General features: G+C 45.6%; 1 protein-coding gene across 1 annotated transcript in view; it reads left to right on the forward strand.

Annotated features, from left to right (window-relative positions):
* The window catches only part of MED27 (mediator complex subunit 27), a 196914-nt gene that overhangs the window by 14177 nt on the left and 158818 nt on the right, over nucleotides 1-23919 (forward strand). The window lies entirely within an intron of this gene.

Genomic DNA, 23919 nt, shown 5'->3' on the forward strand with positions numbered 1-23919 from the left:
TTGTGACGAGAATTTGAACCACCCGAGTTTCAAGATAAAATAAATTCTCGACCTCTGTTTCTTAGCAGAAAATGATGAGGCAACCGTTGAAGAGTTTTGTTTAGTGATCACGTGGAATTGTATTTTCTTTCCTGTGAAAATCACTGCGATGGTTTCCGTATGTTATACAGTTCCTCTCCAGATTTCGTCCTCTTCACCTGAAAAATGCTTGTGAAGACACTTATTTTTCTGGGCAGGTGATGCTCTTAGCGCGGGGCCAGCACAGAGGAAGCCTTTGGTGGGTACGCGTTTCCTTTCAGCGCTGCAAGTTCCCGTCCGCCATGCCCTCTCCCCCGTAGCACTTAATTTGAGCCAGTGGAGATGTTGCTGGTTAACTAGATTACCATCAGCTTGGTTTGGATAGCAAAGATGCTATCTAAATGCTTTTAAAATGTTCCGAGAAGCCTCAGAGGATTATAGAGGCCAACGCTCTCCTATCCTTGTTTTTCCCAGTCTAAAACAGAGCAGTCCGTGTTCATTTTAATTGCTTGGATGAGCTCAAACATTGAGATTTTAATGCATTTTCACAGTAGCTCAGAGAGCGTCACCACATTATCCTGCTGGCAGCTCATTGGAATCCTCGGCCCAAATGCCGTGCTCGGGGGCCTCAGCTTATAGAACCGGAGTGTGGTAATTTCCTAGTTAAGATGTCTTGTGGGGAACGTTGCCTTTCCTGTTGAGACGTCCTCCGAATTGTGAAGTGTTGTCCTTCTCAGTCACAGAGTGATGGGCACGTATGGCTTTTGAGGAAGGTTTTCAGAACTCTTGGCTCGCAGAGGGTGGAGTTGCTTTATTCTGATGAGTCACAAGATGGGAAAGGGCTCTCGTAAGCCTCCAGTTAGTGGTTGATCCTAAAGGCACATTGACAATATCTGTACCCCGGTGGGTCTGGAGGGCGGTTCCCAACCACTGTACCTCCACCTTCTACCCCCACTCGTCAGATAAGGCCAGCCTCATAGGGAGGTGGGACCTTGGGAGCCGATGGCCAGGGGAGTGCTGGAAACACTGGCTCTGGGGTGGGTTAAGGACAACCAGCAAGATCAATCAGGCAGCATCCCTGCCTCCTGGATTTCACTCCCTCTGGATGTCAGCTGCGCTGGACCCTTACACCTCCAGCACTGGGGTCGAACCATGGTTTCTAGTGCTTGGTGTGCGCTTAGTAAGTGTTTGTTGCTAAATGGATGAGCGAATACTCCCGCCCTCCTTCAGGGCGTCTTCTCTCACAGCCAGGACATTTGCAGAAGTCTCCTAACTGGCCTCCCTGTCTCACCACCTCCTATCTCTCCCCACATAGCATCAGTGACCTTTAAATGTGCAAGTTTGATCTCACAAGTCTCCTGCTTAAAATATGGTGATGATTTCTTCTTGCGCTCAGGATGAAGACAGACTCTGTAATGTAGCTGGTAACGGTCTGGATCACATGGTACCCCAGCTCCGCACTCAGCCTGCATGCCCTCCTGCCCTCATGCTGTTGAAGTGGCCTATTTCTACGGGCCCCACCCCTCTTTTTGTTTGGCTAATATTCTCTCACTTTATTTTTCCATTTGTTTATGGTCACATACTCAGGAGAGTCTTTTCCAACTCCCCAAGTCAGGGTGAGGTAACCCCCGGTACTCCTGCAGCCCCCCTTGCCCACATCGTGGCGTGATTCGTGATAGACTAAGTACCGATAGCTGGGGCAGGGGACAGGGACGCTGCCCGCCTGTTCACCAGGGTATTTCCAATGTCTAGCGAGGCCCAGCAGAAGAAGACAAACCAACAAAACACTTTGAGTTAACTAAGTAGCTTCCTTGTCTTTGAAGTCAATATTAAAATTCCAGTGACGTGTTTTTGAGGGGAGAGGTGGGGCTGTAGGGTTCCAGGTCCTACTTTTCTTGATGTTTGGGTAGGAGGTGACTCTTAGCTGCGGTATTTCCTCGGTGCACAGCTGCTGAGATGTCTTTATTTGGTTTGTGCATTCCACTCACGGCCTGACTTACTGAAGGGTAATGAATATTAAGGGTTTTTTTTGTCTTTTCTTTTAAACTAGTTTGGGGATACAAACAGAAGGCAGATTATCTTATTTTGAGGCAGATATGAAAAGGGCAAAGAAAGGAGACAGTGAACGTTGCAGAAGTGTCTTGTATTGTATTTCAGCACTTTATTTTTTTGGCTGTGCTTCGCGGCTTGCAGGATCTTAGTTCTCCAACCGGGGATCGAACCCAGGCCCTCGGCAGTAGAAGTGTGGAGTCCTAACCACTGGGCCACCAGGGAAGTCCCTGTTTCAGCACTTTACAGTCTCTAAAGTGTGGAAGCGTTCATCATATCATCCAGTCGGAGAGGCTGTGTAGCGTGGTGATAAAAGCAGGAGCTCTGGAACCAGATTGCCTGCCTGGGTTCAAGTTCTGCTTCTTCTCTTTACTACTTGTGACCTTGGGCAACTTACTCCTGTTCTCTGATCTGTAAAATGAGGTTGATGACAGTTTCCTCCCTCAGGGCTGTTGTGAAGATCAAAAGCTTAGTATATGCAGGGGCTCAGAAGAGGGCTGGTACGTGTTAGTTACCATCATTCTTGTCACTGTCCTCATCATCATAATAACTCTGCGTCTTAGCCTTATTTTACTGAAGGGGGAGCTCAGATTCCTAAAAGTTAAGAGACCTGCCCCAGGCCAGCGGGTTGTAAATGCCCGGGAAGAGGCACGGATCATCCGACTTCAGATCCTTTTATTCTCTAGTGTGCCTTTGCTGTCTCAGTGGCACAGATGCAGGGCAATTGCTTTCTGTTTGGAGAACATGGTGGTGTCTTTATAACGGGGGCGTTGTTAGAAAATGGCTCTTCTTTTACGTAAAATCTTTGGATACAAACTTCCAAAAGTTTACTAACTGTCTATGAGATCTGTGACCCCAAGCATTTTTATAGTCACAAAGGTCATTGTCTGTAATCTCATTTTAAATATATATATGTGGGCTGGCAAAGGAGAATTTCTTATGTGAATTGTAATTCCCTAATTTAGCTATATTATGTCATATTTTCAGGGTTTTGTTGTTGTTATCTTTAAATTTGAGTTGCTAAAACATAACTTAGCTCCCCAAAGCTTCAGGACCGTAGAAATGATCTCTGATCTTGGTCGTCACAACAGTACTCATCCATTCCTGCGGCCTCTGCTGGCATGTGGCCGAGATGTCATAGAAATAATTTAAGCATTTGATTGGAGGGGGCATTGAATTATATATATTCTGTGCCTGTCGGTTGTCCACTCCCTCCCACCCTGATTGCTGCTTGCCTGTTTTTGTTTGATAAAATATATGTCGTCAAAAAGTAGCTCACAAAAGTTAAGAGTCCTTAATTTGGGGTCTGCGGTCAAACTTCTGTTGGGTCCTGAATGTATGTAGGTCCAGTTTTCAGGAGAATAATCCTCAGCTTTCATCAAGATCCTTTCAGGGGTCTGTGGCCCCCACAAGTTCAAGCACCACTGCCACAGAGAGAGGAATATTGGTTTTTTCTTTTTCTTTTAAATTTGCATACAGAGCATTTTATTAATAAACTATTTACACCCTTCTTACAGTACAACAAATTTTATAGTGATTTAGCATGTTATACTTTATAAAAGCTTATTATAGAATATTCAGGGACTTTCCTGGCGGCTCGTTGATTAAGAATCCGCCTGCCAATGCAGGGGACACGAGTTCGATCCCAGGTCCGGGAAGATACCACATGCCGCGGAGCAGCTAAGCCCGTGCGCCACACCACTGAGCCTGCGCTCTGGAGCCCACGAGCCACAACTACTGAAGCCCACGTGCCACAACTACTGAAGTCCGTGCGCCTAGAGCCCGTGCTCCGCAGCAAGAGAAGCCACTGCAGTGAGAAGCCTGCACACCACAACGAAGAGTAGCCCCCACTCGTCGCAGCTAGAGAAAGCCCGTGTGCAGCAACGAAGACCGAATGCAGCCAAAAATAAATAAATAAATAAATTTATAAAAAAATTTTTAAAAGTATAGAATATTCAAGCTAAAACAATATAGTTTAAAAGTCTGCCACATCAAACTTCATTTGCAACCTACTACCAGCATAAGTATAAAAAGCACAGTCTTGTAACAAACATCAAGAGGTCTAGGAGCATTGTTATTTTTTAATTTATTTTTTAAAAATTTATTTAGGCTGCGCCAGGTCTTAGTTGTGGCACGAGGGATCTTCGTTGCGGCACGTGGACTCTTAGTTGCAGCATGCATGCAGGATCTAGTTTCCCGACCAGAGGTCGAACCCAGTCCCCCTTCATTGGGAGTGCAGAGTCTTACTCACTGGACCACCGGGGAAGTCCCCAGGAGTATTGTTATTTTTATGTCTACAACCTCACCTCCAGCTCTGACTGCGGTGGGCTGGACAGACCCTCCCGAAGCCAAGCCCTAGAACCTCGTGGGGCACGGCTGCAGGAGTGTGCTGTGAACCAGGCGCCTTCAGTCTTTTTAGCCTTGGCTCACTTTGTGATTTGAGGACTTCTTCCCCGAGTCCAGGTTCAGCCTCCATCCCTCACGGCTTTGCCCATTCCTTGTCCCTCCTTCCCGTGGTCCCTCTCCTCCTGCCTGTGCTTTCTTTCCTAAAGTATCTTTCAGTGTTGCAGAAAGAGTCTTGTATCAGTCCTTTGTAGATGAGGGGTGACTGTATTATCTGGAGCTTGGGGTGACAGGACACAAAGGCAAAGCTCGTGCATGCCTTCCTCTGAAAGAAAATAGGAGATGTTTGAGACAGTTTGTTTGAAAGTTGAATTTGGAAGCTGAGTAATGGAGTGTGACGGGTGGAGAGTGCAAAGGGTTTCCTGCAGAGAAGCTCAGAAAGGGTGACACTCTGATGAAGTTTCCAGAGAGACGTGGCCATTGAATGGGACTGTGCAGGGGTCCCAGTCGGAGGGCAGCAACGGATGCTGTCCCTGTGTGCTTGTTCTCCCACCAACTGCAAAGAAAGATGTTTATCAGTTGGCTTGATGGGTATAGATGGAGCTGACAGCCGAAAAGATCAAGGCGGTGTTTTACAACTTTTCTGTCAACACTTCTCCCTTGTTCCTTTGACCCAGCTTCTTTGGGCTGTGTCTATGTGCCGGTGGCCATGGGTTTGTGTTTCTGCCAGATTGTGGGTCGCTGCTACTTCACCTCATAGCAGGGACCCGCTTACTAATTCTACCACGAATCTCTACACATGGGATCATGTTCATGCAAATCAATTAATCTTTTACAAAGAAATGGAAACAGTTTTCGTTCCTTTGATAATATTTTTTCTACCTTGAACCTCCTCTCCTCCCCTGACAGTGTAGCTATGTATCTAGATTGATCCCAGGCTCTGTGGTTTGTTCACTGGGTGACCTTGGGCAGGTCCCTTGGTCCTTGAGTCTCAGTTTCCACATCTTTTAAATGGGAATCATAATAGTTCTTACCTCCTTGGGTTACCAGCATTAAGTAAAGAACTTCGCCCAGGGCTCAATAAATGTTAGTTCTTAGGAGTATGCTAATGAAATAGATTAGCATTGATCCTACTATATTGATAATAACCTGACTTCCAAGTGAGGGGGTCCGGTGAGAGAAAAAGAGCGTCCCGGTCACACCTCTTGGCAGACAAGAGATCTGACTTGAGCTGGGCTTTGGGCAAGGCGTATTAATGGCTGCTTCCCCTTGAAATTTGCTTTCCCGAGGATTTATTTCCAACCGTGATGTGTAAATGGCTGTGGGTGTTCGGGCTGTAATGGATCTTGTGTTTAAGGCTTCCACTGTTACAGCTCAGCGGAGCCCTCCCTCTGCCCGCCCCTCTGATTGTCACCTTGGCTCCCCTGCTTGGGAGTGTGACTGCCTCTCTCCTGCCCCCGTCACCTGCCAGCTCTGATTTGGGGGCTGTGAAACGCAGCCCTGGTGCTGCTGGCAGGTTGGCCTTAGGAGAAGCCAGACGCTGGAGCTTGCCAGCACAATTTGTACTTTGATTAATTTATTTAATCTAACTATCTTGTATCAACCTGTGAGGATAATTATGCACAAATTACTGTTTAAACTTGAAGCTTGTCTCCCTTGAACCGAGCCCCGTGCTGGTCTGTAAGCTCTTCACTGAAGTCATTCTGAGGGTGATTCTTTCCCCTCCTACCCTCCCTGAGATAGGAGCCTCTCTCCAAAGTGAATACTCTAGTTAGAAGCTTTTAAGAAAGGAAAAACACTTGTTTGGCTTCTGATCCCAGAGGTCTTGTTTGACTTGTGGAGAGCTGTTCTCTCTGATCCTTGCATGGGAGTTACGTTTCATTTCTCTCTGATGTAGTGAGGACATCTAGCCACTGCTGTTGCTTCATCCTTTCAGATAAAGCGGGATTTCCAGAATGCGGCTAGAGTTTGTGGGTTTGTTAGTGCTTTTCAGGGCTGGGAAGGTGGTGTGAATTGTGAGGGGTGGCGCCTTCCCCAAATAGCTTCTGTTTTATTGACCGTGAGATGCCATTGATTGTAAGACGCACCGAGAAAACACGAGAAAGAGCGCTGCCAGAGATAATTTTCAGGTGTATCTTGATTTCAGAAGGTTTTAGGATAAATGAAATATGGTGTATTGATAATGGGGCTGGTTGCAAAATCCTTAGCTTTTGATGCATTTTCACTGAAGTTATAGAGATGTGGATTTGGAGGGCCCGGACATTTTTGTCAGTGTCCTTTACATGACCTTCCAGTTGCTAAAAAAAAAAAAGTAATGCACTTTGCCTCTCTATGCAGTAGGAAGAGGGGACCGGAATCCTTATAATGCATATTGTATCATGCTTTTTATGTGTGACTTTCGAATGAGCTCATATGATCAACATATTTCATTCAGCCTGATATATTAAGATTTTACTTTTAAGCTGGTGGCTAAGTCTCATAAAATTCTTAACGTTAAAAAAATAAGATTGTCACTTTTCATATTTTTTCCCTTGAACACAGAATATTCCATTGTATTTGTTGCCTCACTGGAGGCCATAGGGGTGACAACTTCATCCTTGTTGTCAAGGAGGGGCTGAGAAAGTGGAGGGGGACATCGATTATTCAGCATCTTGAAGAAAGATAAACTTGGTTTTCTGCCGTCAGGGGGCTTATGAGTCCTAAACTCAGGGAGTCTTTTCACTTTGATGAGTAATGTTTAGGACCACCTGCTAGAAAATCCCAGATATATGCAGAATTTTCTAGTCACTGGCTAATTTAATATCTGAGAAATTGAAATTCTGGCTTCCCATTGGCTTTGCCACGTGCTTATATTTATCCTAGAGAAAATGAAGTTTACTGAGGTCCCACCTAAGTTATTCCTGATTATTTCAGGCAGAAGGAAACTGGCTACGAACGCAGGAGAATATTTAAGTGCCCAGCTCTGTGTTCCCTCTTTAAGGCACACCTAGCACTCCTGGAGAAATTGCTCACAGCAGAGCACAGCCCAGAGTCCCATCCATGATCACATTTGGACCTCCCAGAGACTTGCAGATCAGGCCAGTTGAACATGGTGGTCCCTGCTTGCTTGCTGGTGCAAAGGCAGGTTTGCCTGAACGCTGAGATGGCCGAGCCCGGGGCTCCTTCCATGATCCCACCCCCCTCTCTCCCCTTAGAGGTGGATGAGGCCCAAACAAGCCCCAGCGCTTTAAATGGTCCTGCTTAATGGGGGTGGCTGAGGGTCACCTCACGTGACCAGGCTAATGTTTACATTTACCTTTTCTAGGCTTATCTGATTTCAAGGAAAATAAGCAAAAGGGGGGCATTTATTGGGTGTTTTATGGGACCAGCAGGCAGGAAATGGAGCCAGGGCTTCCAGGGGGATGGCGCTGAGAACCAGAAAGACGTCAGGAACCAGAGCAGCGCCTCTGCCTGTCTCGGCACTCTAGGACTTATGGTCCCTTGTCCCTGGCTCTTTGTGTGTCTCCATCAGGCTTTTTTGTCTGCAGGTGGGTGCTCTCGGTCGAGCAAGACAGCTTCATGGCCTTGATGTTTACATCACCTCAGTTGATGTGAGCAGTAGGGGCTGGACGAAGAGCCTTGCAGTTCCACTTTCCATGAGGGAATCTGGAGTCAGCTGACTGTTCTGGTCCAATGAATGTGCCCATGGAGTTGGGGCGGACAGGTCTTAGAGGAAGGAGTCATGCTGAGCCAGTCAGAAGCTTCCTCTGCACGTCATGAGTCCTCGGGGACCATGGCTATGCCTTCCTCTCTTACTCTGAAAGTCAGAAAGTTGCTTTTCTGAAATGGCTCATGCCTGCTTGGAAGTTGGGGGTGTTTTCACCCAGCAATTCTCATGTAATCGCTGGGACGGGGGATGGGTCGCCATGTGAGCGTTTACCAGGGCGTCCTCTGATGAGGTTGAGGTCGGCTCCTCCTTTTCGCTGTCGTGACGGCCCCAACCAGGAGTCCGTGCAGATGTAGGAAGATTAATCTTTGTTTCTCACAGGAGCAGTGTGCGTTGTAGGACTAATAATGAGCTGTAAAAACGGCCATTATCTGTCCTACTTAATGAAGGCATAAAATAAACAATATGCCATAATTATCGTGGTGGAAATGGGAGCAAATGTTACGTCAGTTATGTTTGAGGGTAAAACTGCAAAGCTAGATACGCAGAATATGACACGATGATTGAGCACTTGGGCTCTGTCTGATGCCAGCTTCAAGCCCTGCCTCTCTGCCAAGTCCTTCCTGGGTGTCCTGCGGCTGAGTGGCGAGCCCCTCCACGCTTCCTCATCTGCGAAGGGGGCCTAAGCATAACAGCCTCCCCACTGGGGTGTTGTGTGGCTTCTGTGAATTCAGATGCCTGCAGCACTTACAGTGGTGCCTGACGTATAATAAGGGCTCAATAAATAGCTCCTTTTCTTAGCAGGACTGCTCGTTACAATTGCGTCGTGATGGAGGCTTGACTAAAATGAGACTTTTGCACTCTCTGTGGATTTAGTGGTTCTGGCTGCTCTGTTGACCCAGTGAACGCGTGGGTAATGAGGAGTCCTCCCTCCATCGGTGTAATATTAGTCCACATGCCTTTCCCTTCCTAGCATTCTGTCTTGGAAGCAGCTTAGCAGTGCTGTGAGTGAGTGGAAGGCATCCTAGCAGCAGGTTGCATTTGTGGTTTGGAGTCTGAGTTGACCCACATCTGAATCCTTGTTGATTTAATCGTCTTTGCTGTCCTGTTCGATCTTGTAAATATTAATTTTGTCTGGTTGTACATGTGGTTTTCAGTGGTCCCAAGGTTAACTACTGTATTTTGTTTATAAAGTTCTCACAGAAGGTGAGGCACATTGTGGAGGACTTACAGAAAGCTCAGTCCTGGTTTAGGCCCGCAGACTTGCAGTCAAACTTGACGAGCATTAGTGACAAAATAATCTCCAGTTCTTTATAGCTTGGGCTCCCGACCTTTCTGCCGGAGTCTTCTGTTTCAGGAAGTATTTGGAACACAGCTCTTTTGCGCCTTTTCTGCTTTGTTGACGGAAGTGAGGAGTACCTGATCTCGTCTCCTGAGAATGCTCTGCACGGCCCCAGCATGATCCTTTAGGATGTGTTTCTGGAGGGCCTTGTGTGCTGGACCCTGTGGGGCCCCGGAGAAGACCAGGCCGCCTTCGCAAGCCTTCCGGTGCAGTGAGCGGTGAGCAGGACACATCCGCGGGGTACAGAGCAGAGGGCCACAACCACACCGGGAAGGCTCAGGGGGCCTCTGAGGGCCTTTTGGAGGAGACGACCCTGGTCAGTACACCCTGAAGAAGACTGGGGGCGGGGGGGTGGCGGGCGGTGTTGACCTGCCGCTGAAAGATGTCTGTGCTTTTGACAGGCGGACATGGAGGGTGGGGAAGAAAATGGGAAGAACATTCCAGGTGGAAAGGGCAGTGTGAGCAAATGTTTAAAAAAAAAAAAAAATTAAGGTGCTAAAAAACTAGGTTTCTGAACTTGCCAATCTGAAAAAATGAGATTACCATACCACCTTCTTCTCCCCATATCATTTTTACTTTTGATTACTTGATACCTTTTAAATAGATTAACTTTTTTCCTTAATATATTTTCTTTGAAAAGGAAACTTTGTGACTTCTTTAATGATTAATTATGTATGGGTTTTCTAATAGACATTGTAATACAGAGCTACTAATGTGAAAAACAGTGTTCACCTGGGAACAGCCCAGGACTCAGCTGGTAGACACCATCTTACACACTTTGGTGAACTCTATCTTCTGCTAATGAGACTCGACTGGTTTGCCTGGAACATAACGCACACAAAGGAGAACGGTAGGAGGAAGCAGAGCAGTAACATCGGGATTGTGGCACCAGAGTTTCAAGCTTGCGTTCTAGAACCTGGCTTTCTGGGTTCATAGCCTGCTTCTGCCATTTCCTGGCTGTGTGACTTCTGCCATGTTGCTTAATGTCTCTGTGCCTCAGTTTTCGCATGTAAATTGGGGTAATAGTGTCCTCCTCATTGAGTTATTGTGAGGATTGAGATAATATCTATGGGTTACTCCCTGTAGGGTTTGGCATGTAGTAAGCACTCACTAGAGTGTCCGTGTCCGTGTGTATAAGAAGGAAAGATTTTCCTCTAACCAACCTGCCTATTTCCCCCACTTCCCCAGAAGCCCCCGTCTGTATTCAGATCTTTGGTGCTTAGTGTAAAGAAATTAGCACCTCCCGCCCTATTACTTTCTTTTCCTTACTGTGTTTTTCTTTATAGCCTAGCTCACTAACAGGTTTCTGAGCCACCTTTCCATGGAATTATTAAGGGGCCGATTCATAAAGAACAGGATGGAGCAGTAATTTCGCTTGACCTGGAGTGTGGTGTGGAGAATCTCACTGCTCCTAAGTTTGACTGGGTTTTGTTATGGAGAGATTTTTTTTTTTTTTCTCATTGCGTGTATATTGAAGTCTTACCTTTGAGATGTTACTTACGCGCAGAGTTATTAGGCTTTAACCTGAGAGCCATTGTATATTAAAAAAAAAAAAACACACTCAGTGCATGACCACTAGATAGCCACTGTGTGGAATTAATCTTTCATTATGAAACCTCAAAAAAGGGACTGTTTGCAGATTAAACGTCAGCCCTTCTCCAAGATGTTTTGGTTTTGCTTGTGAAGCAGAAGTTTGCAGACAAATAGCTGACCCCTTTTAAAGGAAATGTAAAAGAATAAAACTGTCTTAAGGCAACTCTCCTGGAGTCAAGAGATCTGGGTACTCGCCGTTGCTGGTTTCCTCCCTCACGGTCCCTTTTCTGTGTGGCCACATCCATCTCTGCTTGTGACAGCTTTGCTGTGTGCAGCGCGCGCGTATCTCGGCCAAGCTAATGCTAGGGCTGGATGAAATAAGTCAGAAAGTGAGTGGTAGCCCTGTTACTCTCTCCTGTTGCCCTTTTTCCTGGACCACAGTTTGTTTTATTTTATGGTTCCTCTTTTGCACAATTGATCATAAGCTGAATGCCCGTCGCGGTTAAGATGGCGAGGGAAGAGCCTGCTCGGGCGCTTCAGGCGCCTCCACTGCAGTTCGTCTGGCACGTGACATACTCATTTTAGGAATTCAGAAGGCCCAATAGCACTTTCTGTGATGATGGAAACATCCTCTAGGTTACTCCTGTAACTGTTGACATGTACCGTGTATTATTGTCATGTAACTTGGAGTGTGGCTAGTGTAAACTGAGGGACTCCGTTTTTAATTTTTTTTAATAAAATTTAAATTAAGTAGTCACATGTGGCCAGTGGCCACTATATTGGGTGACACAGATCTGGAGGCTGGAAAGAACTCTGGGCCATATAGACCAGTGCTATAACCCTCCTTTTAATTTAACTGTGCGTATTTCCACAGTCTTGATGTCTGGCTCAGGGATGTGGGCAAGAGATGGCATAGGTCTTTGAAAAGTATTATAATGATGGGATGAGAAAGAAATCGACCCTCAGTTAAAGGGTGTCAGTCTGTGGCTAAGACAAGCCCTCTCTTCTCCCCAACATTGTCAGATTTTAGAACGAAGTACATGTGGCATTTGGGCTAATCCTTCTAGAAATCCATGTACCAGCCAGCTGTAATTCTACTCCTTTCTTTCTCACTCAGGAAAGCTTACTGAAATGCAAATGAGTGGCAGACATGTTAGAGGGATAACCTTGAATCTGATCTGTTTATCAGTAAATAATTGACAGTCTCGTGTACTTTAACTGTTACTGGGAACACATTATTTGGGAAGCATCTCACGATTGATTATAAAAACTACTGTCTTGACACTTCAGTTGAAAAGGATAGATTGATTAGAGTGCTGGCCGCAGCGTGTGTGTGTCGGGTGAGGTATATGTGCATGGGGGTGTGTGTATGTATGTATCTGTGTATATGTATGTATGTGTTGAATCTAGGGTTTCCTTGGACAAGTTATGATTGATAAACGCTGATTGAGGCCATCACTGAGTCTTTTCAGTCATTCATCCAATATGTATCGAATGCCTACCGTATGCTTAGGTGTTGTCGGTATAGCAGTGAAAAAAGTTCAGGTCCTTGCCCTATGGAGCTTGCATTCTCGGTAGGGGTGGGGGGCGTACAAATAAAAGATGTAAATAACATCAGGTAGTAAGAAGTGCTTTAAAGACACACTAAAGCAGGATGAAAGGCTAGGAACAGATGGGGGTGGGGCTCCTTTAGGTGGGGAGCGGGGAGGCCTGTGTGAGAGGCAGGGGCTTCTTGCAGGGAGCTACCGGGTAGAGACTTGCCTACAGAGAAACGGTGAGAAATCCAACCCAAGAGTCCTTTGAAGGCATTCTGCTACAGTTGTTGCTGTTAGTATCTTTTACTGTCAAAGGAAGATACTCCGCATCTGTCATTTATATTGACTTCCTAGTGTTTTCTTCCCCATGAGTATGACACGGCCTGGACCCTGTCTCTTGCAGTGACTTCCCTTGTTGGACATTTGCAGCCAAAATCAGGTTGTAAATTGCCACCTGTGGCCTGCCTTCTTCCTGCCACGGCGATGTCCTGGGTGGTGAGCCATAGTGACCCCTGCCCTCCTTAGCCTGGCATTCCGACCGCAGCCCACCCTGGCTGCCTCTCCCGTCTGTCGCCCTAAGTGTACCCTCCTGTAGGCAGACTAGTCAGTCTTCTGTCAGCTTGGATTCCACATTTCCCTTTTGCTGATACTGTGCCTCTTCTGAAACATCCTTTGCTCCTCACTTTTTCCCAGATCCTCCCTATCCCAAAAGGCCCACCTGCCCTCACCTCTTCTGGGGTGCCTTCCCGTGTCACCTGCTTGTGACTGGACCCCTTGTTTCCTGATTCGTAGTTAAGTACCATTTGTATTACATCACAAGTAATGCCCCGATGTTTGTTGAATTGGTAATAAATATGATCAGGCCTGTTCCACAGTGTAAGAAACATTTTATTCCTCCAGTTTCTTGGGCTCAAGAACACTTTGTGGTGTTAGGTTTACGAAAAAGGAATAACTTTATTTTAAAGCCGTGTAAAACCTGTGCGCACACATCCCGACTCTGGTTTCTGTTGAAGAAATTTTACCTTTTCTTGCTCTCTTTGGATTGCCTCCATCTCTTTCTGGCAGTGTTTTCACTTTTCTACTTTTCCTGAGGATTGAATGTGTGGTTAGGGTAACGTGGGGTTCTGGGAACCAGCCTTGTCGACAGTCGACAGTTGGTGGAGCAGAAATGAAGTATCAGCTGCTGAGTGCTCGAATTGCTGTGTTTCTTTCTCAGCCCTTTCTGATTGTAAAGTCCTGTCCAGGTCCCAACGTTCTGTGATTGTGTATATTTTCCTGATTGGGCCGGCCTAGTTCTCTGCTGGACACTGGACCGGGTCTCACTCACTTGGCACCGAGAAGTGCAGGAGCAGGGAAGCATCGACGCTGGTGATCTTCCAGCCCCTTGCACAACGTCTCCCTTCATGGGGCTCTAGAGTCACCACTTTGCTGCTGTTCTGGCTCCAAAGATGAGCACATGCACACAGAATCTCATCTCAGGGGCTGCCCTGGTGGCGCAGTGGTTGAGAGTCTGCCTGCAGATGCAGGGGACACGGGTTCGTGCCCTGGTCCGGGAAGATCCCACATGCTGCGGGGCGGCTGGGCTCGTGAGCCATGGCCGCTGAGCCTGTGTGTCCGGAGCCTGTGCTCCGCAACGGGAGAGGCCACAACAGTGAGAGGCCCGCGTACCGCAAAAAAAAAAAAAAAAAAAAGAATCTCATCTCAGGAATACTGAAGTTTCTCCTTGATTTTTCCCACAGTCTGCAGAGCCTGATTTAGGGCCGCATCAGGATTAAGTAGGATTACCAGCATCTTCTTTCCATCTCTCCTGTGTATCTTGTATGAATGTGTCCTAATAACTATTGATATCAAGTTCATTCTTCAAGAAGCCAAGACCGACCTTTAGTGTCCAGCTGAGGTTGCAGTTTTATGATGTGTTTTCCTTGCAAGTAAAATCAATTGAGATAAATCTTGGTAACTTTTTCTGCACAGTGAGATGGTTAGGCCCTGCTGCCATGGTAGGTTCCTCCCTCTACAGGGCACGCTCTTGTGTCCCATGCAAGATTGTTTCACCAAAATTGATTGGTGATTCACTACTCTTAAAGGTTATGCTTAATCACATTTCAAGGAGATTGAAGAAGATACCAAATTGCCCAGGTACCAGAGTTGACCCTGTGCTGTCCTTTGGTGCTGTTTGCTTTTAACAGCACATCTCTAATTAACTAAGCGGTTACACCAATGCTTAAAGGGCAGAAACCCAGTGTGCATTTTTTAGCCTGAAAATTAGTCACAGCTAATTTTCTCTGGTTTAGGAATGGTCTGCTTTGCTTCTGGAAATTGTAACGTGAGTGATGAGACCCCAGCATGCTGCCAATCCCTGCTCCCCTCCCCCGTAACCAGGGTGTCGGATGAAGGACAGACCGCGGCCACCGAGTGGGCTGGCTTATCCATGTGGTTGAAGGGCCAGGATGACGGGCCCAGAGGGGTTCTGCTGTTGGCCTTTCATGTTAAGCCTGGTACAGTAGAACAGATGGAGGGGAAGGGGCCTCCTTGACAGTTTGCAAGGTGGGGACCTTTAAGTTAGGAGGAATCAAAAGAACAGTTTAGTTATTAATGGCGTCTGTGTGACAGCTTGACATTCTGTAATTGTCCATAGAGACCAAGCTACTTCGGAATGGTGTTCTTGCAAATGTGTCATATTAAAAATTTTTTTCCTAATAAGGAGGACTGTTCTGATTTGAGTAGTTCTGAATAATTTCACATTACTTATTAACCATCAGCAGTAGGAATATTTTTCCTTGCCAAGTGTTTGACTGGAGGGTTAGAAACAAGAGTAATTGAGATTCCTGCATTCAAGAAACATTTTTTTCAATCCTGAGAGAAAAATTTTGGTTGGAAAATCTGTAATGTGACTTAGTATCTTGAGAGATCATGTTGAGAGTGCAAGATAGGGAAAATTTCGGGGGAGGCAGGAAGTAGTTAATTATTATTTTCAAAGTAATATGTGCTTATTTTTCCAATCTGAAAAACAGAGAAGCAGAAAGAAGAAAAAAAGTCATCTATAATCCCTTTACTTAGTTTAGCACCATTAACACTTTAATATTCTTTCCTTCTAGTCTTTTTTCCTGGGTAACTGTTTTTGTGTTTAGCTTTGTTGTATTCATTCTTCATATACAATCAAAACTACCCCCACCCCGTTTCCCATTATACCCCGAGAATTTTTTTTAATGATATTGTAACATTATTCTGTAGTATTCAGAAAATTTAAAATTTAAAAACTATAATATTCTATTCAGGACATGTACCATAGTTTCCCATACTGTTTCCCTATTAGATTGGACATTTAGTTTATCACTGTTACAAATATTGATGGGATAAACATCTTCATGCACAAAGTTTTATATTTGCTTAGGAGTACTTTCTAAGAATAGAGCCCCTGAAGTATGATTTATTGGGTCAAAGGGTATGGATTTTTTTACTTTTCAGGATTTGGACAGGCTTTATTATAAAACTATAGGTTACCAGTTGAACTACTGCAGAGGTGCCAAGTGGTCTAAGATATGTGTGTGTGTGTTTCTGTCCTTCACTTCGGAAAATTCCATTTAGCTCTTCTTTGAATCTGCTCTTTCTTTGCTGAGACTTTCTAGTTTTCTATTCATTTCAAGAGTGTTTGCCCTTACGTGTTGGAGCATTTTTATAATAGCCATTTAATGCCTTTGGCAGAAAATTCCAACATCTTTGTCATCTTGTAGTGGTATGTTTACCTTACCTACTTGAATTGAAATTTTCCTCATCATTTATATGCCGAGTAATGTTGGATTGTATCCTAGACATTTTCATTATTACGTTAGGAAACTGTTTAAATTCTGTGGCGAGTATGGATGTTTTTGTTTTAGCAGGCAGTCGACCCTGTTGGGTTTTAGACTGCAGGTTCAGATCAGCCTTCAATGGGCTGTGGTTTCAGTGTTTTGTTTTCAAAGGCTTTTTGTGGCTATTCCATTCTGTTTCATGTTTATGCCACTCAGTGTTTGTGACTTGGTGATTCTCTATCCCGTAGTCGAGTTGTTAAGTAAGAATGTATTTTATGCTCTCCAGGGGCAAACCCATGCTTGTGCAGGAGTTCATAAACAACTTTAGGAGTTTGCTTCCCCAGGCACGCCTTTTCCTGCCATCTCGCTTACTTTCTGGTTCTGTGGGCCTCTCCTTTCTGGTCCGTGGCTAGAAAGCTGGGGCTTTATTTGCCCTGCCCTGCTATGTGTTTCTCACTATTGCGTTTGGGACAAAGTAATGGGACGGCAGAGAGAGAATAAAAGGGTGGGGGCATGTTCCTCCACTCCCTTTGGTCTACAGCTCTTCTGATTGGAGAGGAAATTTACCTCCCCTCAAAATTTTAGGCCCTTTTGGTTTCCCATCGCAGCTGCTAATGCTGTTGTCACTACCACTGCTACAATTGCTGAGGAGCTGGGACGTGAGAGAATGGAGAGGAGAAAAAAACCAACAGCTGACGATTTTGCCCACTCTCTCTGAACTAGGTAACCCTCTTCCCACTCTTTGAGCCAGAACTAGAGATGCATACTTCCAGTTTGGGGCAGCGTTGAGTTCAGGCTGGGGGATACTAGAGGGTAAACAGATGGTTCACTCATCCCTGGTTCAGTGGTACTTTGCCTTCTGGTCTTCTTTCTTAATTCATCTGCTAGTGTTTACTTCTCAGACTCCTCAGATAACGGCTCCATACGTGCTGTGCAGGTTTCATAGCTGCAGTCAGTGGAGAGGCAGGGTGGAGAATGCTCACTCTTACCTGGGTCTGATATGCAGTATGGATTTTTAAAAACACTCTTGGTACATATTACCAGCTGGCTTTCCAAAATGACTATACCACTTGACAATCCATGGCAATACCAGTTGGCCCATTTCAGTGTGTGAAAAGATGAGTATTGGAAAAAATTGTCAGAATAAGACAAAAATATTCCCATCTTTACTTAGTTGATAGGTGAACCACAGCAGTTTACTGTGTTTGTTTATTTCCTTAATTAGTAGTGAGATTGAACTTTCACCTCTATATTATTTCCTAGGTATATTTCTTTTCTTCTCTTTATTTGTCAATTCAGATCATTGCCTATTAATTTGCTAAGTTTAGACATATAAGTGTATTTATATCAGGATCAGGTTTGGCTGTAGATGCCATAGTCCTTTCAAAATATTCCAGGGTTGGTAACGGGAGCTCCGTATTGTCAGGGACCGAGGTTCCGTTTATCTTACTGCTTTGCCATGCATAACTTTCATTCCCAAGTTGTCCAGTATGGCTGCTGGAGCTCCAGCCATCATCACATTCTCATTCCTAGCAGCAACCCGGAAGAAGAAAGAGCAGAGGGCAGTCATCATGAGCTTTTAAGGTTTCGCAGGACCTGCCAGAACATTTTGTTTGTTGGTCAGAACTTAGACACTTGGCTATACCTAGATGCAAGGATTGCTGAGAAATATAGTCTTCTGGCTGGGCAGCAGTGGCTCCTGTTTAAAAGCTTGGGCTTCTGTTTCTAAGAAAGTAAAGGAGAATAGATATTGACAAGTAGTTGGGAGTGGCTGCCGTAGTATTGCTTTCTGGGGAATTGTAAGGTAATATCTGTTTGTTGTAAAACAAACAAGCACAGAGGTCTAAAAAGTAAAAAGTGAAGGGCTAGGGTGGGGTTCCTTCCCATCCTTTTACCCCTACCACTCAGATATAACCACTTTTTTTTTTCCTTTTTTTGATATAACCACCATTAACAGCTTGATGAATAGTTCTCTAGGACCTTTTCCTGTGTGTGTGTGTAATCAACAACAGAAGTGGATCTTACTAAACATCTTACAATTCTTTCGTTCAGTAATATTTCATATAGATCATATGTATGTACACCATACATGTGCTCTTCCACTATATGGATATAACCACTATATTTTACTTTTTCATATTGATAGACAGGTTGCCTAGTTATTTTATACTTAAAAATATGCTGCAGGGAATATTCTTGAACACATATCTTGGCATACTTTGTGCAAATATTTTTCATTGTTTTTCTTTAACATTATTACTATTAAGGTTTTTTGCTTTTGTATATAGTCTTCCCAATTTGCTTGCCTTAGATTTTGTTATATATTTCTTTAACCCACAGAAGTTTTAAAGTATTTATTTAGTCAAATCTGTTGGGTCTTTTTCTTTTTGTCTCATGTCTCTTTTAAACGAAGAAAGTAGTTGTGAGATGGTCACATCTTGTTTTTCCCATGTTTTTCTGTGACTTGATTGCATACTTTTAACTCTAATCGATCTAAAATTACTTTTGGTGTGTGGCATGAGCTAACACTTTCGATTAAAACCTTTCCCTGTTTTTAATGCATTTCCACTGGATTAAATAAATTTTATTTTTACCTTGTTAATGGCATGCTTCTTGTTAAATGAAAACTGACCAGAAGCGAAACAAATTAAATGAGTGTCTTCATTTTGACTCAGTTCTACAGGTAATTTTCCAACCATGGACTTTGTGGGTAAACTGTGCACTGTTTCTGATCATTTAAGCAGATACAGGGTTGTCCTTCAGATGTGAGGTCAGCAGATCCAACTGCAAAGCAGATAATTAGAAACAACGTTAGCTTGCAAACTAAAAATGTGGTGCATTGGGCAGACAGGCTGCCAATAGACCAGCCACCCTGGGGATGGGGGAAGCCTGCATCATCCTCCTGCCTCTCTCATCGCCCCTGAGGACAGACCTCGTGGGCACCAGCCCCTGCTCCCTCCAGGGTTTCTGATGAAAGACCCCTGCAGAAGTGGCGGCCGTGAGAAATAGGAGTGATAATAAAAGGAGCATTCGTTGTGCACCTGTAAAACTCTCAGACACCGTGCTGGGTGCTTCACGTTTTCTCAGCCTAGAAGCGACTCTGACATATGCATTGTTGTCCCTCTTTCATGGAGGAGAAAACTGAGCCTGGAGAACTAGTGACCTGTGCCAGGCCCGCAGCTGCCGAGCCTGGAGCCAAGCCTCAGGCTCCCCTTTCCTGCTTTCTTCTCCCTCCTTCCCTTCTCCTGCCTCTCTGTCCACTCTTTGTCTTTTTTTTCTTTTTTCCTTTCGGTAAACTCATGAGTCACTTAAAAACTTAATTTTAAATGATGAAAGTTACAGGTTTATTACAGAAATTTGGAAATTATAGCAATTATGAGGAAGAAAATAAGTCCCAGCTGACACCCTGGACCACAGTGTGTGCAGATGCCATTTCCCGTGATTTTTGTCAATACCGGATATTAACGGAAGAAGAGCTCTGCCAGCTCCCCAGGAGGAAGTGGTATTAGTGTGTCTTCGTTTGCACTTTGCTCATTCATGCTTTGGCCCTTCTTTCGGTTGGATGGTTTCTCATTTATCTTATTGGTATCTGTCCACTGTGCTGTCGAATGTTGGTTCCGTCACGCCAAGACTCTTTTTCCTGAATCATAAATTACGGCACTGACCGTTAGAATTCCTTTTTAAATCTGTTAACTTAAATTTTAATCGAAGTCATCGTTTACTGTTTTCTGATAGAATATGTTTTCATTTGCTCTCCACATCAGGGCAATCAGAAGAGCTTTTTCTTTTTGAAATTATGCAAGATTTTATATGTAAACTATGAAGCTATTCATACTGAAATGCATAAATAATAAGAAAGTGAATACTTACGTACCTACTCCTAGTTTAAGAAACCAAGCCAGGGGCCAGTTCCTGCCCAGGTGCTTGAGCCCCTCCTCCTCCAGCTCCCCCAGTGCACCCCACCATGCAGTGTTCCCGATTTTGAGTTTATTATTTCCTGAAGGCAGACATTTTTACCTACTACCCCACCCCCCCTTTTTTTAAGATGGTAGCTGGGAAAATGGAGCCTTAAAGGTTAAACGAGTTGCCCAGAGTCTGGCAGTAAAAATAACTCTGATGCTAGCACCTAAATCTTGAGCTTCTGGTAGGCTGTTACTTTTCCTTTCTCTTTTGAAACACTGTACTATCTGCTCATTTTCTGGGGAGTATGATGTCCTCCTCATCTCCTAATTTTAATTGTATAGATTTCTGAAGAGTATATCCAAGTTGTTTGGAGGTAGTGCTTTTATTACCGCGAGTTTATATTTGCCCACTTCAGATGTTACTAGAAAACTTACCTTGCCCCTCACAAAGTAACCTGATGGCCCCCCTAACTTGTTCCCATATCTAGGCTTGGTCGACGTAATGTCCACACGATTAATGGGAACACCATCACCCCTTTCATACAGTCAGTGCCATGGTTCCAAGTGAATAAGCATATCTTGGAAGATACTTAGCGAGCCTTTCAAAAATCAAATGCTGGGGATTTTCCACTGGATCTGGCTCAGGTTTTGTTAATTTTTACAACTCATTTCAATGTTCGGGTCACAGATGTGGACTGAAAGTGGAGCCCAGTGAAATGAGACCTGTCTTGCAGTACTGCCGGGTGCAGCCGAGTCCACTCCCAGATCTAAGATTCCAGGAGCAGAATTGCTTAGCTCTTACCTTGGCTTTTGCTTCAGTGAGGACTCAGAGCAAAGGCAGATTGTGGCCACTGGGCTCTGGATACTGGAGGGGCAGGAATCCCAGGGCTCTTCGAAGGCTCTTAAGTGGCTGCTGGGCAGCATGGTACCCTGGTTACAAGCGCAGTCTCCAGAGTCAGACACATATTTTGGCTTTCCCACTCTTAGCTGTGTGACCTTGGGCAAGTGACTTTACCTCTCTGAGTCCGATTTTCTCAGCTGTGAAATGGGGACAACATTAGTACACATACTCTCGGGCATAAGGAGTTTAAACAAGGTATCAAAAGGGTATAGGTGAGTTCGTTTGTGTAATGCTCTCCTCTCAGTGCCAGGCACACAGCACGCACTAAGAATCGTAGCTGCCAGTCGTGAATGCCAGTGTCACCGTCATCGCCACCTTCAAGCCAGTCTCCCGTTTTGTAGAAGAAGAAATCGAGTCCCAGATCTCATGGGCACTCAGAGGCCGAGGTGAGGCAAGAATCGCAGTCTCTGAACTCCCCGCACAGTGCTCTCTCCACCCTGCCACCCACCTCTCCGCGCCAACATCTGCACCATTTGCTTCTCACCTTCACTGGCTCTCAGCGGTGGTGTCTTGCCTCCTGTCTTGAGCCGGCAGATCCTAACAACAGATGGTGCTGTTCTGAATTAAAACAATTTAACTCAAGATCCATCAGCTGCCAACATCAAACACCCTTAAAAGAAGGAAAGAAACTCATTATCAAGAGTATTCAAGCAAAGTAGGTATTTAATCTATCTTAATCATTTGCATTCTTGAGAAGAAGAAAGTCAGTGGCAGCTGCCGTCATAGGCCAGACCCCATGCATGTGCTTGCACGTAATTGCTTCAGACTGAATCCCCCCCCAGCCCCCCTTTTCTTGCCACACAGTACTAATTTGGACTTCGGTCCTAAGTTTCTAAGCCACACAATATTTAAAGATTTAAAAACATAATTTTTTTTTTTTTTTTTTTGGTCCACAGCTCCTGTGGCTGCACATTTTTCAGTAGCAGGGGTTCAGCTCACAACTAGAGCTCTGTCGACACGCACAGGAGCACTGCAGGCCGGCCAACTCCACGAGGGGAGCCCGCAGCCCCGGGCGGGGAGGGCGCGCGGATGAGCTCTGTGGGCATTGTACAGCCACTCGCCGGCACGAGGCTGGATTCTCAGAAGTTAAATGTCCATTCAGTGCCGCTCCCTTACGCTTTCCGTACCTTGTCCTTTCCAAAACTTAGTGTCCATGCAATTGCTCCTCGCCTCTGAATCACCAGGCTGACGGTGAAAGACAGAGGATGTGAGAACAGGGAGAATACGCACACACGTCTATGTGCTCAGTCCGACCCACTCGAGCCTGGCTCCCCCATGACTGTGTCTGTGCTGCGCCCTCCGCGTCACCGCACCACGCTCCTCTCCCCTCTGTCAGTGCGTCTCCTCCTCTGCGTCCTCACCCAGGTCAGGCACTAAGGGATGCTGACGTTGGCGGCCCTCTCTTGACCTGCCTTTTGTTCTTTTTGTGTTTCCCCTCTCTGCCCCTCTTCTTCAGCTCGATTTTGTTCTTTCCCTTTCCTCCTTTTTATCCTTCTTTGCTGCCCATGGTTTGGTCACATGCGTAATGCGGTCCCTGCCTTGCACTGCTCCACTGATGAATCGTGAGCGGCGCCCCCCGGAGTCATGCTGGAACTTCCGTGGCCCTGGATCCTGGCCGCGGGTGCAGCCTGGCTCGTTGGAGCACGGCTGCAGATCCCTTCCCTCAGCCAGTCTCAGCACGAGGCGAAATGACTAAGGTAAGCATCCGTTATCTCTGAAATTAGCAAAAGAAGGGGGAAAATTAAAACGTTGCTGGAGCCTCCCTAGCACATCCTGAAGTGTGTGCTGGTGTATGAGTGTGGAGTGGAGTGCACGTGCCTGGGACCTGCCGGCGGGAAGAAGTGAAAACCTGCTGAGTAAGTGTAATACTTTGTCGCCTCTCATACTTCTTATTGGGGCCTTCGTGTCCTTGATCCAGATTTATCTCAATGGGCTAAAAGGTCTGGGTGTAGTTAAGCCCGCCGATTGTCCCCATCAGGACACGGCTAAAAGTAAACATGCTGCCTTAGTATTTGTTTGCCGCGTCACACTTTTGCCCAGCGTATAGATTTGCAGCCTTATTTATAGCTTTCTCGTGACATTCGCATGGGCAGGCTCCCGTCAGGTGACACCTTCTCTGTGTGTGGAGTCACCTCGGCCCGCTCAGCCCCTTTCCTCATTGCCCCGCCACTCCATCCCCCGTGTTATATGTATGTGTTTTATAAATGACTGTTCTTAAGTCACCTGCCATGCAGCCTCTTACCTCGTGTAGTTTCACGTATTCTCTCACAGGGAAGTAAAGCAAGAAGGTGGCGATGCTTGCCATTCATCGTTTAATAATTCAGTTCCCCGCCTCAGGGCAGAGAGTGAGGCTCCGGCGGCCTGTTTCGTGTCGATTGACCCGTGTGTCAGGACGGATGCTGAGCACGGCGAGCTGAAACCTCACAAGTAATCAATTTCTATCTGACAACATCTTGAAAAGTGACGTGGGGTGGTTGATAACGGTGTGGTACTGTGAGTGAGATGCATCGTATCAGAAGATGTTTGTGAGGGGGGCGTACGTGTTGTCTGTTTCCTCTTTATCAAATTGTCCTGCTTTTTTATTGATACTTCTCCCCCTTCTATGGTCTTAGGAAACAGGCAAACAAAAAAATCCAAAACACAGAACCATGACATTTCAGAGCCAGAAGAGAGGCCAGAGGTAATATCTTTTATAAGGGTTGGACCTGTGGTCACAGAGGTGAAGGGTGTCCCTTGTGAAACCGCCTCGAGGTGGGACCCAGTGTTGTGTGTCAGTGTCCCCTGGCCCACACGGGGCGTGATTCTGCTCCGGTGGACACCCGCCCCCTGACTTCTTTTCCTCATCCTTGGGCAGTGGTGTCC

This window comes from Grampus griseus, assembly GCF_964374135.1.
Source record: "Grampus griseus genome assembly, chromosome: 6".
NCBI lineage: Eukaryota > Metazoa > Chordata > Mammalia > Artiodactyla > Delphinidae > Grampus > Grampus griseus.